We start from the raw sequence: 16,334 nt of genomic DNA on the forward strand, positions 1-16,334 counted from the left end.
TTATTCAATCAATTTTTCAAAGTATGCTTTTGCATAGTTTTTCAGTTTATCAGTGGTCTTCTTCCTTGTTGAGGTCTCTTTTGTGATGTGCTCACAATTTTATATGGTCTGGTAACATAACCTCAAAGAAGATTGTCACAGTTTCTTGGTCTCATATTTGTGCACGGAAAAATGAGGGTGGTTTGGGATTACGTGATCTTTTCTCTCTAAATACTACGGCTCTCTTAAAGATTGGATGGGTTGTTATTACTTCTGACTCTTTATCGAGTGTTTATTTTCAAGAACGATTTCAAATATATGGTCGTTTATACTTTTCTTGTTACAAGCAATCTTCTATATGGCTTAGTATTAAATCCAATCCTCATATCTTATTTCAGAATTTTCGTTGGGTGATTGGAATGGCTCTAGTACTTCTCTTTGGATTGATAAATGGTTGGATATGCCTATTGTGGAGGCATTGGTGCTACTGTGCTTGTTTTTTCTCTATTTCACACTAAGGTCTCAGACATTATTCTTATGGGAAAATGGGTTATTCCTTCTATTTTTTCTTCTATTTTTTTTTTGGAGTTGACTAAAGAGATTTTAGAGATGCATCTTCCAATTGATGAAGAAAATGATGGGTTATTCCTTCTATTTTTTCTTCTATTTTTTTTTTGGAGTTGACTAAAGAGATTTTAGAGATGCATCTTCCAATTGATGAAGAAAATGATGTGTTAATTTGGGAAGCTTCTACATCTTGAGGCTTTTCATTTTTTGCTGGCTATGAAATTATTCGTCGTCGATTCCCTGTTAAAAGTTAAGCTTCCATTATTTGGCGTATTTTCATTCCACGTCGCTACTCTATTCTAGTTTGGAAGATTCTTTTCAATAAGCTCCCAACGAAGGATCAAATTCTGCGATGGTGCATTTCTTTAGTTCCAATATGCCAACTATGTTACAATAATTCTGAATCTACGGAGCTTTTTTTTTTTAAGTTGTGAATTTGCACACCATACTTAGTTTTGGCTTGCCATACTTAGTTTTGGCTTGCTACTCATTTGGCTCTATTCTTCCACTTATGGATTCCTTCTTGGATTTATGGCTTGCTTTTGTATCAAAAATGGTTTTCTTCACAACTTTGTAATGTCTAGTTAGCATCATGTTTTTTTCTTATTAATGGCTATTTGGAAAATGTGTAATAATTTGAAGTTTGAAGGTAGACTGCTTTCCTTTTCACGCCTTTGTCATTCTACGTTGACTTGGAGTAGGCAAGTTGGAGTTCTCACTTATGGTCATATACATGATACTTAGGATAAACAACTTTTAGTCTTTCTTGGAATCTTGGCTGAGCCCTGTAAAGCTCCAACTGTAGTTCTTGTTCTTTGGCATCCCTTTTCTTTCCCTTGGGTCAAAGTGAATACAGATGGCCTTGCTAAAAGTAACCAAGTCTTGCATCTTGTGGTGGGGTTTTTCGTGATTTTGCAGGTGGGGGTTTCTCCTTGAGCTTAGGGTATCATACTTTTTTCTACACAAAACTTTATGTCATCATCCTTGTTGTGGAGTTAGCTCATGCGCTGAGCGAGCAAAATTTATGGCTTAAAAGTGAATCTTCTAGTGTGATATCTTGCTTTGCTTCTGGTTCTTTTTCTCCTCCTTGGTCGCTCTGAACTCATTAGAAAAATTGTATTTCTCAATTGCAGCACATGGTTTTCCGTTGCTCTCATACTTTTCGAGAAGGAAAAATGCAGTTGCTGACAAATTACCCAATTTAGGGTTTCTCTTGTTTGACATGTTGCTCCTCCTCTTGAGATTCTTTCTTTTCTGCATTCAGATTTCTTGGGCATGTCGGCCTATAAGTTTATCTTCATTCTTGATATGTGATCTTCTGTTTTACCTAATCCTTTTGGATATTCCTTTTTGTTTTGCAGCTTTTCATGCAGGCTCTTACATTTTAGGTTTTTTTAGAGGGGTTTGGTCCCCCTCCTTTTCATTATTTTCTTTTCCAAGAGGAGTACGGCCCCCTCTCTTTTCTTGTATTTTATTTTTTTTCAAAAATGATAAGGTTTATGTTTCCCCTTTTTTCTTGTATTTGGTTTTTATTTAATATCTAAAATGAAATGGTAAGAAGAATAATCATTCCATGCAAGGTCTGAATCAATACAAAGCCTTTTTCAGGAAATAGTTGATGGATATAAATAAAAAAATAAAAAAACTAAATTTAGAAGATAATCACTTTCATAATCATTTTTTTATGGTTTTGAGTTAGCATTCCTTTCTATACAAATTTTCTCTTGTGTTTATATATAAATATTTAGATTGCCTGATGACCTTATTTAATTCTTAATTACATACTTATGCTACCTCGTATGGGATATCAAAGCTGTAGAAATTCTCCAATTACATGAAGCTTTATTTTCTAGCTCTTTATAACACGGTGAATGAAATGGTTTATGGCACTCAAACAAAAGGAGAAAGGAGAAAACGTCATCCTTTATGACACAACATCTACCACATTACTGACACACTTTGTAATAAAAGGAAATGGATTCTCTCCTGAGGAGAAAACGTCATCCTTTATGACACAACATCTACCACATTACTGACACACTTTGTAATAAAAGGAAATGGATTCTCTCCTGAGCATTTGCTCAGGATCCTACTGACCCACATACAAGGGTTGTTGGATGAAAATCTAACGGCTACAATTATTATAACTTTAAAGGGACATCCTGTTTGTAGCCATTAGATTTTCATCCAACGACCATTGTGTGTGGGTCAGTAGGATCCTGAACAGATGCCCAGGAGAGAATCCATTTCTGTAATAAAAATAGTACCATCTTAATTCTCCAATTTTTTATTATTTTAATTTCAATATTATATTAATTAAAAGAACTATTATTGACATTAAAAAAGTTTAATTGTGCACTCCTCATAAGATTTCTTTAATTAAATGCAACTTATATTTATTTTGTAATTTTATTGAGTTTTAAATATATTTCAGTGGGCTGATTTGTGCAAAACATTCCTAAAGGAGACAAAGTGGTGCTAACAAGCACACACCCACATTCGAAGAAGGAAATTTATTTATTTATTTTAAAATGTCATATGAACTTATACACTTTTATAAATCTATCATATGAACTAAATTTTAAGCGATTTGTCACATTAACTTTGTGAACTCATTAATTTGTCATATAACCTTAACTCCTTTTGGTTTTTCATCCAAAATAAGTCATGTGCCTTGTACATAACGTGTGTTTAGGGTTATTTAGGACATTTTAACTCTTCAATCCCATTCTAAAAAGTTGCGTTCAACGAAACAAAAATTTAGGGTTTTCACAAACTAAAAAATGAAAATCATTATATACTAGAATAATTTTTTTTATTCTAAATAAAAATGAAACTTAATATAATGACATGATATAATTTTGATCAAGTTTCTCTCCAACAGTATAGTCCTCAAAACACATATCACGTGTTGTGGACGTGTAGCTATCCTCTAAAACAACGGTAAATGTCAACATACATTGTTTTTACAAAGTTATTGCTCAGGGCAAACAATGAAATGAAAATGAGGTCAAATGTTCGAAATAACCCCAAACACAAGTCATGTGCCAGTATTTTGGATGGAAAACCTAATGGTGTTAGGATAAGATGACAAATTAATGATTTCAAAAACTTGATTTGATATGACAAATCGCTTAAAATTTTAATCATATGATAAATTAAAAAAGATGTATAATTTCATATGACATTTCAAAAAATTTCTCTTTGAAGAATATATTGACAATGCATGAATATCAGTCTCATTGATGGTGATGTTTGTTTATATTTATTTTCTCTTGAATGCTAATATCACAAAGCAAAGCACTGAATGCTTAGAGAATCACCACAATCTCTTGCATTGGCCATCTCTTATTTTACAGCTTTGCAATGATTTGAGCACTTCGACTATATGTGTTGTACTTAATTTCTTCTTAAGTTTTAGCTTAATCCATGAAGCATGCTTCTTTTAAAAAACACTTCTAATCATAAGTGTTTAAAAATGCTTACATTAGAAGCACATTGAAATTTAATTAATAAAATGCAAGTGTATTTTAAAAGAAGTACATCCAAAAAGTGTTTCAAGTATTTTCTTTAACTCATAAGTACTTTTAACTTTTTATGCCAAATATTGTCAAAAATACATTTAATAATCCAAAAGCTCTTTTAGATATATATCTTAAAAGGAATCCGGAGAATATCGTAGAGATTCTCAAATCGTGTTCATTTATCATATATTATAAAGCTAGAAATCATTTTAAATACTTTTATTTAAAACTACCTATGAACATTACTTGATGAAAATTTATCACACGATGTATGATAAACGGACACAATTTAAGGATTCCCGGAATCCTCTAGGATCCTCATTCTCTTAAAGGCACTTTAAAACTGACCACTGTTACAATGCAGACAGAAGCGGAGATAGGAGAAACTGCAAACTCAATCTCGTGAATGATGCATTGCAGTCTTAATATGTCTGAGGAATATGCTCGGGAACATATACGTAATTTGGTTGGTAATAGTTGGAAGAAGTTGAACAAAGATGGTGCGGCTTTTATTTATTTATTTTATTTTATTTTATTTTTGTAACAAAAGATGGAGCTTCTGCTTCTCCATTTGTACAAAGCAATCTGAAAATGGATAATATTATTCACACATCTATTTTTATTCTCACACATTTTTATTAATTTGTGGTTATTCATTTTTTCTATTTCTTCGATCCGATGATAAAGAATTAAAAGAGGTGTTTGAGAATTAAAAATGAGTTTGTGGCTAGCATTACCCTTTGAAAAATTAGCAACAAACCTTGCTCGGAATTCCTAATGCATGTACCAATAAGAAGATGGGCATGGAGCTCGGACTCAAGAGCATTGAATCGAATCCTATCAGTGATTATAGATCCTATTTATGCGAATCCTATCAGCGATTATAGATCCTATTTAAGGATCATACATATGTTTCGTAGTGTTGGATGGTTATTAAAAGCGAGCGTCTCTTTTCTCGAATAAACTGTGTTAATGATTTTTGGTATGATACTGTTACACCTTATTACTTTATTAAACACTGACGAGTTGACACAATTTCTATCTCTTCTATTGGTAAATATATTTATTGGTTATATTAAAGAGACTCAAACCCTGGATCTTAACCTACCCATACCTATCACCCTACACCGGATTAGGTTGTATAGGAAACTGGTCGATTTTATATCGGATTAGGTTTTTGTATCTTACGAAACAAGAATGGTCTATCTCAGCGAAGCTAACGGACTACGCCCACATATCCAGAACAGGATGATGGTGGCATTGATGATCCGTATGTGGAGCTATGTGATTGAGGTTGTTGAGTCCATGAGGGCTTTCGAGGTATTCATATTCCGATCTGCCTTACTCTGGCCTTGAAAAATTATATTCCACAATTGGCTTAACTATGTATCTAAAAAGGTTGTTCCTCTTTGAGAAGGGATAGTTATCCAAAGACCATGTCTTTCAAAATAAATTGGAATACGTACCGTTTTGAATTCTTCTAACACGTGGCAATCTAGCCTTCTAACCCATGGCAATCCAACCTTCTAACCTGTAAATTGTGACTTTCCGCATTCAGACGCATGGAAACTCGTGGTGCTAAGACAACAATATATGATGAGTGTCACGTTGCGTGTGCACAATAAAAAACGAAGCGGCTCTTTATATTACTGAGTGGCTTCGACCTTTGGAGACACGAATCTAGAGGTAAGGCGTTCTAAATTCAACAATGAGATTATTCATAAACTCTTCTTTAAATAATGGGTATCTTCTTCCCTTTCTTCTAACTCCTCTTTTCCAAATTTGGATCAAATTATGGCTTTCACGAATTTCTATTATACTCCACCTCTCGTATCATTCCTCACTTTGAGCCTTCGATGATTAGGATATGTAATCAAGAAATTTTGCAACACTCCCATTTGTTGGTATTAAGAATTATTAGATGAATTAAGGATGGGTCATAACCTTTCAATAGTGAATTTCGCTCCCTCATCGGGTTCTTTAGTCTTCATACTCTCTTTCACAGCCAAAAGATATTTTAAAGATGTTGTATAAGGTTGAAATTGCACCCAAATTTAAGGGTGAAAAATGTAATTTTACCCATTTTTCGTCTTCTACAAACTCCTCTTTGTTGATGCACAAAATCAGCTATGACTTTGGTACAACAGAAAGTGTCAGGTTTTGTGACCTTCGCTTGGTTTCTTCGGTCACTAGTGAGGATAAGTACGTAAATGAATAGAGATAGAGAAGCAAACACAGGATGTACGTGGTTCACCCAGATTGGCTACGTCCACGGAGTAGAGGAGTTCTCATTAATTGTGAAGGGTTTACACAAATACATAGGTTCAAGCTCTGGTTTAGTGAGTTCTAGTCAATAGTTTAGTACAAAATGACATTAGAGATTATTGTGGGAGAATGATCCCTATTTATCGAAGAGAGTTTCTAGTTTTGTTCTAATATTGACACGTGTCGTGTTGTGATTGGCTTCTGATGTTGACACATGTCGCGCTGTGATTGGCTTCTGATGTCGACACGTGTCGCATTGTGATTGGCCTTCTGGTTGAAGGGAAACTCTTCTGGGTCCTTGACGGTATAACGTTGACCGGTGCTTAGTAGTTTCGGGATTAGTCAAGTATGGTACAAACACTCTTAATTATAACTCTTGACACCCTTTATTTTGTTCAAAGGATGATATATATAATGAACGGATCCGTGGCATCACTCTTTTTACAAGGTTTTTGATACATGTTCTGTAGGATCTATTCTATAACATATTTCAATGATTCGAACCGTCTATTTTTTAGGTCTTCCATCAAAGATCATTTCTACAAAAAATCACCAAAATCTAAAACCATATGACTGTTGGATTAAGTGTTTAGGGTTCTTTGTAAAACTATTTTTCGTCCATTTTCTTCACTACATATGATTATCTTCATGGTTTTGGATATGTCTAATATTTTTTGTGACGACCTGTCCCTAATTTTCTATGTAATTTTCTCCCCGAGTGTGTAAATTGATGTTTATGCCTTTATTGGCAAACTGGAACCTGACGTGGACGTAGTTATTCAGCTTTAAATTATTTTTCTCATTATCGTAATTAAGTAGTACTCATTGTTACGAGTGCATGAGCACAAGTTAGACCCGATTCGGACTTGTAACGAAAAAGTTAAGCTTAGTTAAAGAATGTTAACAACAGGTAGATTTGTACACATGTGTGTGTTAATTATTCAGTGTTGGAAACTAGTGTTTTTGATAAGGCACGTTAGATTTTTTCTGATTCCAAATTGTACAAAACCTTATCATTTCTACTCTTTAAAACTGGACCCGTGACTTGTTTTTCCTTCACTAATCAATTTCACTCCTATTTTCCCTCACCCAATCAGAAATCTCTTTTCTCTTTGCCTAATCAGAATCATGCCACCTCGTAGAGCGCCACCTGTCCCTTATGAGACTAATTTTCCTGATTTTGGGAACTCGATGAGGCTATTGCTAGCGCCATTCAGTCCACACTTCATCCTCCCAAAGGACTACCCTAGAGACAGTATCACATCTTCAGATAAATAATTTCTTTGGCAATGAGGGACCCTAGAAATCCGATGTTTAGATCGACCATGTTGAAAAAACTTTGCACGTTATGCAGCGACAGAGGAATCTTCTAACGGAGAGATGAGTCGAGACAATGACTTGGTTCTTCCGCCTGGGAATGGAATCATGGTGGGCTTAGGAGTCACGCCTATTGTCTGCTCAAGATGCCATAAATTGGGATGTTTTTAGGCGCTTATTTGAGGCTAAATTCACACCTCCAAAATACAAAGATTGGAAGAAAAATGAATTCACAAAGTTAAAGCAAGGTACAATGTCAATCACAGAGTACCACTAGAAGTTCACTGACTTATCTCATTATTGTCCTGAGAACGCTGGGAATCCCAGAGAGATGATCCGTTATTTTAAGAAAGGGACTTGTAAGCGACTGCGTTCTTTGGAGACTTATACTCCATGCTCTACCTACCAAGAATTCTTTGAGGATCTGCTTCATGTTGAAGATTTCGAGAATGCTCTTGATGATAACGATGTTGAAGAGGATAATAGAAATACTCAGAAGAATAATAACATGGGACAATCATCTTTTGCCCTTGAAAGACTCATAATTTCAAGAGAAGAGGTAACAATTCTGGATCGTCGAGCAGTAGTTCAAGTTCCAATACCCCTCGAAAGGGCGGCAAGTCCACTGGCAGTTCATGTTTTCATAATCAAATGACTCTAATAATTTTGGTGCTCAGTTCTGCCATGGATGAAATAGTCATCATTATGGTGAATGTAAGAAGGGAAGTAATAGATGCTATACATGCGGTCAGATGGGGCACAGAGCTAATCAATGCCCTCAGAGTTAGAAAACTTAGCCTCCTACACTACTACATGCAGTTCCTCTATAGCAGATTCCAGGACCTGGTACCTACCAGGAGACATGTTATAGTGGTGCTTTTCATTACTAGGGCGACATATCCCAGTATCCAGAATGAGCATATCAGTAACCATTTGATCCTTATTACCAGGGCGGCTATCCACAGTACCAGGGGGGTTATACGTCTTATCAGGGCAGTTGAGCGCAGTGGTACGCTGGAAGATAGTACTAGAATCTTGATATAGCTCTAGCATTGGTGGTTCGACCAGGCAGATTAATCAAACAAATCAAGGTTGAGGTAATCAAGGACGCAAATCAGACTAATAGACGTCATGGAGGCAAACAGCAAGTGTAGGGTCACATCAACAACATCACCATGTAGGATGCTTAGAGTAATCCCGATTTGTACAAATACAAATTACAGACCTTCTTCTTATCCATACTTCTCAGACATGGTGTTGTGAAAGTACAAATTACATACCTTGTTCTTATACATTGGACAATATAAAGACGAGGAAGAAGGTGCATACGTCAAAGTACAATTTTACCCATGTATTAACAGATAGTTAACAGAAAAATCACTTTTGGACTAAATTTGCTAACGGAGTACACCACAGGGGTTTAAATCCAAATTTTTTTAGCACATGGGCTATCTTCTGAATACCTTATGACCACATAGATCATTTATCATATTTGGCCTTTTATATCACTCCATCAATCTGTGTCTGATGAAGCAAAGTTACTATTAAGAGAAATCTGATATCATAATAGTTGAATGAGAATGAGAATTGATATATGGTAGTACTAGTAGAAATATGTTGTATAAAATTGACGGAAAGGATGAAGCAGGGGTAGGTACCAAGTTGAATTATAAATACATTCCTGCCCTTTTTAGTTACCACAAACTGATTAAATTTAGATTAATGCTTATGGTCGTTTGTATAAAATAATGAAAATTATAAACACACCATTTTTTGTCCTCATACATTCTCATTTTAATTGTGTTTATTATTTTTGTTCAATTTATTTCATATGATGATCAAAAATAAAGAGAGGTGTTGGTGAATCTAAAAAACGTATGAAAATTATCTCCCTATATAACCTTGATGGGTATAACGTAGACTTTATACTCTTAATCCTATCTTCGATTCTCTCGCCCCAAATATTGCATGTATAAGAGGGAAAAAATAGTTACCTTTATACTTATTGAAGATACATTTGGAGTGTAAATTGCACCCTGGTAAAATCTTGCTTGGCAATTTCAAGTACTATCTTTTTTGCATCTGGCCTTTTACTGTATGCCTCAATATACCATCTAGCTTCTAATCTATGCATTATGTGGTGCAGTGGAAGTTCCAGTGCATGACTCACTTGTTCTGATAGTACTTTCAAACAACTGATTATAAGTTCACAATGAGAGATTAAGAAATACCTAATCTTACTAATCCAACTTAATGTATTTTAATTAGTAAGTATCTTATCTTAATTGAAGTATGTATCACACTAAATACTTCAATTATTTTAGTGATTTGAGAATTTCTTTTCCATTGGCATGAAATTACAAATTATGAAGTGGCTCTTTAAAATAGTGGTGGAAAATAGTTGAGTCCTTGCATAATACGTGAGTTCGAACCCTGTCGGTGGCTAATCTAACATCTAATATAATAAAATCTATTTTTTGATAAATAAAAAAAGAGGATAAATTACACAAAATTACCTCAACTTTAGGTCAAACAATAATCTCATAACTTACGTTTTAAAAGTTACAATATTGCCCAATTGAATTAAAAATTGAATTAAAAATTTTAAAAATTAAAAATCACTTCCAATTCTCTCTCTCCCTTTTGACCAAAAAAAAGAAAGAAAAAGAATTGTCTCTCTCCCTCCTTCCAGCTCTCATTTCTCCTAATCCGCTATTCCCCCGAGCCACCGAGTGAAACCCGACCCCTAGAACCTGCTGACTTGCCACTGCAAATCGTCGCACCTGCTCATTACCGAACCATTTGCATCCCTCCATCACTTGCATGACCCATCGCCGCCGCACTTGATCTGTGATGCCCACAAGTTGCACCGTCGCCAGAACGCAGCTAATCCGAACCACCATGATCCACACCTGCTGCTGCTCGACTCATCGCAAACCCGTGCCTGCATGACCACCTGTTGTTTGCAATCTGTTGTTGAGAGTTGTCTTACATTGGTGAGGGACATGGTTTGCTATGTGCTTATATGATCTTGGGTTACTCCCCATATTGCCAATTGGTTTTATGGTGGAACCCCAATTTCATCATGGTATCGAGCAACGTTGTCCACGTGTGAAGCTCAACGGCCACATGCACTCCACGTCACCCAGTTGTTGTCCACGTATAGGCTTGAAAATCCGCCATACGTGCGGGGGCGTGTTGAGAGTTGCCTCACATTGGTGAGGAACAAGGTTTGCTATGTGCTTATATGATCTTGGGCTACTCCCCATATTGCCAATTGATTTTATGGTGGTACCCAATTTCATCATCTGTACCCCCTATTTGAAAGACAAACACGATGTGTCTCCTCCAGCGAATCTAAGGCACTTCGATGATCAATGTCAAGATCCACCATCACACATCTATCTATTGATCGATCCCATTTCTCCGTTGAAATCCCAAATCCATTTTTATTTCCTTGATTTGTTAGATTTAGATTGCGTTTGGTCACATTGAATAACGCCACTGCCAAGATCAGCATCACGCCGTCGTCTGGGTTCGCAGGTGGGGTGGGCGGTTGGGTTTGCCCTTTGATTCAACAGAAAACCATCAAATAGTAGCCTCCAGTTAGGTTTCAGTTTGTTCTTTGAGTTCGCCGTCGATAGGAAAGAAGGGAGGGAGAGATTGGGGTTTAACTGGAGGCTAACTGGAGGCAACAAATAAATTAACATATTTTTTAACAGAGGTTTAATATTGCAACAAATTTGTAAGAGATTTGACATTGTAATTTTTAAAACATGAGGTATGAGATTGGGGTTTGACCTATTGTTGAGATAATTTTGTGTAATTTACCAAAAAAATATTAAGAATTATGGTTAAAAAAATGAGTTTATAGAAAAAGGAATAGTGTGGGAGATAAAAGGACAGGCATAAGTGACAATTGACATACAAGTTTAATTTGTGTTGTATTTGCAGGCCCTATTAAATAATTTGTTATACAACAATATTATTTACACTAAGACCATATCTAACCCCTTGGTTAAAACTTAAAAATTTTAACCTAGAAAATTTAGGTTTTAACCTATAAACAGTTTTTCTCCTTCAACTCTTTTGGGTTAATTTTTTAGTTCGAGATTATTAAAGAATGAATTTAGGTTAATTTTTTTTTCTTAAAGTAACTTTTTAAATAAAAAATAATAATGTAGACTGTCTTAATTTAATTTTATGAACATTTTAACCAGTGTTCTAAAAATCGGTCTAGGAGGTGCCTAGGCGCTCGACGGATGAGCCCTAACCCAATTTAGGCCAAAACGTTCATGTAAGGTAGGGAAGATTTAGGCGGACGCCTAGGAGCTAGCTAGGCGCTCTAGGTGGTCTGGGCAGTTCTAAGCGGTTGTCTAGGCACTCTGCAACTTTTACGTAGGATATGCAATGCCTAATCTCAAAGTGGAGCCTCGATTGAAATTTTGCAGCTCACCATTTCTGAGTAGAAAAGGAAAGAGAGAAAGCAAAAAAGAGAGAAACTCTTAACTTTTAAGGTATCAATCCATGGCAGCGTAATCTGGATTTGAGATCCAGTCGACGTTCTGATGACTGAAGGAAGAAGAAGAAGAAATGGAAAAACTTAAATGGAAAGAGCGTTCTGCTTTCCAATGGGTCAAAGTGTGATAATGATATGGGCTTTGGAATTCTTGGGTAGCGTGACAGAGGTGGGGTGGAGGGGTCAGAATTGAAGCACAGATGGGATATTATTTGGTTTTTAATCTTTAATAAACCAACCACTACGTCTACGTGGGGTTTTTGTCATTTCAAACAGCTTGGAATATATAAATACATTATATACATACATATACATACATATATATATATATATATATATGCGTATGTGTTATATATTTATATAAATTATTGGGATAATGTTTTATTATCTTTTTACTTAATAGAATCACACATATATATATATATATATGGTGGTATACTTATGGAAATTGTGTACCTAATTTGCAAAGAATGGATTGACTACAAGTTCATCCAATTGTGAAATGAATTAGAGAACTTTTGAGGGGATACATACAAAAAAAGAAAGAAATAAACTAGATACAACAACGTTAAATAATTTAATCTATGTCCAATCTAATGCAAGGATCATGAACAAGAAGAATTTAGTCTATAATCCAAGAATGCTCCTCATTATGATTATATGCTTACTGTTTTTTAAATATTGAACTTGTTGGATGAATGTGGTTTGTGTATTCTTCTACTTCTATGTTTGCATTTTATCATTCTTCTATTATCTATACAAGTATTTTTTTTAAGTGTAAATATGCACTTATTTACAAGATATATAATAAATTTACATAAATCCACCTAGGCCCTAGGCTCCTGCCCGCCGCCCGACTAACACCTACGTTTTTTTAGAACCTTGATTTAAACCCAAAAATATTTAGATTCTAATAAATATTGAAAACCCACTAAACCGCCACCATTGAACTCGTAGAACACTATGAAAGAACATAAAAATGCAAAAATAAAAATAAAAATAATAATTACTTTAGCTTTTAGATTTAAATTTGGACTGTGTTTGGGCCCAAAATATTAGTTTGGGCCGAGTATAGGATCATTCTCGGCCCAGAAGGTCTTACGACAAGGGTACCATGGATCGTTTTGGTGCGTGGGCCTCCAAACCTAGGTCGGTTAGGTCATGCTGCAAGACAAGTCGAGTTTCGGCGCAATAAGGAGTTTCGGCAGGGTTAATAACCCAGAAACGAATCCGGCTCGATAAAGGACTAGGTTCACAATTATAGTGAAAATAGGACTGGTCGAGTTGGTGTTTGATCAGGAGAAGAAGACCTAGTCCGAGTAGGGTTTTAACTCGACTTTAAAGGTATCTAATGCTATAAATAGAAAAGGCTGTGCATCATTCAAAGCCTCCAATTCAACACACAACTGCCCTGCGCAAACTCTCTCAACAACTTTGAGATTTTTATTTTCTCTTTTCGCTGACACATCTTCCGTTGGCATCAACAGCACTGTGAAAGCAACCGGTGATATCTTAAGTCGGCATAGATATCTCTGTCATCGTACAATCAGCCGATCTCGCAGTATCTTCCGTTGGCATCATCAGCACTGCAGCGAGGATAATTGGTTACCTATCCAAGTCTCGGTCGAGAAAGATTTCCGAATCCTTATTGATTGAGGTCATCTCATTAGCCTTCTCGGCGAAGTGAGGTGTTATAGTTTATTGAGCTCGGCGCATTGCACGCCAAGTTAGTTTATGATTAGATACTCCCAAGTGGGATTTAGAGTTCGGCATTCAGACGGCCGAACCATGTTCACTATTAAGACTTATATTCGCTTTGAGTATTTGTGCCCTTACACTTTAGTGTCGATTCGATGAGAGTTTACTCTGACGAATAACATCACTGTGATCGGATCTAACGACGGCGATTCGTGAATTTCATAAGAATAGTAACCTTGTCTTCAGGTTCGAGAGCCCAAGAGGCCGAGACGTGTTCCTTTCTCGGTCGCAATCGCAAGATGCAGAAGTCAGCCGCGCACCCAACGCAACATCAACAAATTTACTCCTCGGCCGAGCTTGGCCGACGGGTTGGCACGCCCCGCATTCACCGAAGAACGTAGTTAGCTTATAGATTACTCGGCCTGCGCGCCACGTAGGCTTGGTAGTTTTTAGGGTCAACAGACTGTTAGATCTTTTTTCTTACCATTGGATTTGATCATATTAGATCTTAATCATTAGATTAAATGAATTTGTAAATATTAAACTAAAAAAAGTACACATATATGGTAAGCCAGCCCCGCTAACTCAGGGGGAAACCCTAGCCTAAATTTGTCCTAGAAATGAATTTTTGGTTAAAACTTATATTTACCACAAGAGTTGAAGCAAATTGGGGTAAGTTTAGGACCTAAAATTTAAGTTTTACTCCGACGGTTAAAGCTACACAATAGGATCTGCCATAACATTTAGTATCAAACTCGTAATTCATGAAATTAAAACCTAAATTCTTCCATTTATTGTAGGATATTGTAGTACTAAATGACCACAAAATTTTGAAAGCCTCTTTAAATTTGAGATCATGTGCGACTACATCCTCCACCACCCCCTCTGACTCACACGTCTTTATTTCATTGACTTTTCACCTGCATTGCTTTCTGTGATGCAAAATGTTGGAGACAAATTGTCTGCCCTCCTGTTTGGGTGCCCTTCACATCCCCTCTTATTTGTGCGGTCACGGTTAAGTCACATCAATATTTTATATTCTTATTGTTTTTTGTCTTATTATCTCTATAAAAAAATTAATATAAAATATTGATGTGGCTTAACCGTGACTATACAAAATAGGAGGGGATGAGCAGAGCACCCAAACAGAAGGGCAGACAATCTGCCTCCCAAAACGTCTGCATGCATTGATGGTAGGCAACAAAATGTGTGGATATCCTAGAAAGCAACGAAAAATATCTACATTGTCGTTAATTTTATGCCAAAGTAGCATTGCTTTTTATATCGCTCCATCAATCTGTTTCTGATGAAGCAAAGTTAGTATTAATAGAAATCTGATATCATAATAGTTGAATGAGAATCATAATTGATATATAGGGAAAGGGATCCTCTCAAGATCTCTTTTACCAAGTCTTTCCTATCAAATAATTCAGGTCTTTAAAATTTGATTCAACGGCTAAAGTTATTATAACTTTTAAAGTGGACCCCTGTTTGTAGCCGTTGGATCAAATTTCAAGGGCTTGAATTAGTTAATGAGGAGGACTTGGTGGAAGGGATCCGGAGAGGATCCCTTTCCGATATATAGTACAAGTAGTGCTAGTAGAAATATGTTGTATAAAGAAATAATATTTGGCTGCTTAAAAATGAGTATGAACTCCTACTCAAAACACTTAGTGTTTTAATCATAGAGCTTTGTATTTATGATCACAACTGTTCATACTATGAATCAAACCATAAAGATCATCTCTGCCAAAAATAAATTAAAACTAAGGTCGTTTAATCAATTTATTGTAGCAAATACATAGATGGTTTGTAATGCTTTACCAATACCGTTTATTTGTTTTTAAACAGTTTGATGATTAAACGGCCTTAGTTTTAATTGATTTTTGCAGAGGCAATCTTTATAGGGCGATTTATAATATAAACGGTTCTGATTATAAATACAAAGATCTTTAAATTGACAACGAACAATTTTGAGAAATTTTGAATAGGAGTTCCTACTTATATTTGACTAGCCAAGTATTGTTCTTGTATAAAATTGATGGAAAGGATGAGGCAAGGGTGGGTACCAAGTTGTATGATAAATACATTCCTGCCCATTCTTAAACCGATTAAATTTAGATTAATGCTTATGGTCATATGTATATAATAATGGAAATTATAAACACACCATTTTTGTCCTCCTATACACTCATTTCAATTGTGTTTGTTGTTTTTGTTCAATTTATTTCATCTGGTGACCAGAAATAAAGAGAGGTGTTGGAGAAGCTAAAAAGAAAGTAAAAATTCTCTCCCTATATTACCTTGATGGGTATAACATATACTTTGTACTCTTAATCCTATGTTTGATTCTCTCATCCCTAATATTGCATGTATAAGAGGAAAAAAAATAGTTACCTTGATACTTCTTGAAGATACCTTTGGAGTGTACATTGCACCCTGTTAAAATCTTGCTTGGCAATTTC

The sequence above is a fragment of the Malus domestica genome, chromosome 17 (assembly GCF_042453785.1).
Source record: "Malus domestica chromosome 17, GDT2T_hap1".
Classification (NCBI taxonomy): Eukaryota; Viridiplantae; Streptophyta; class Magnoliopsida; order Rosales; family Rosaceae; genus Malus; species Malus domestica.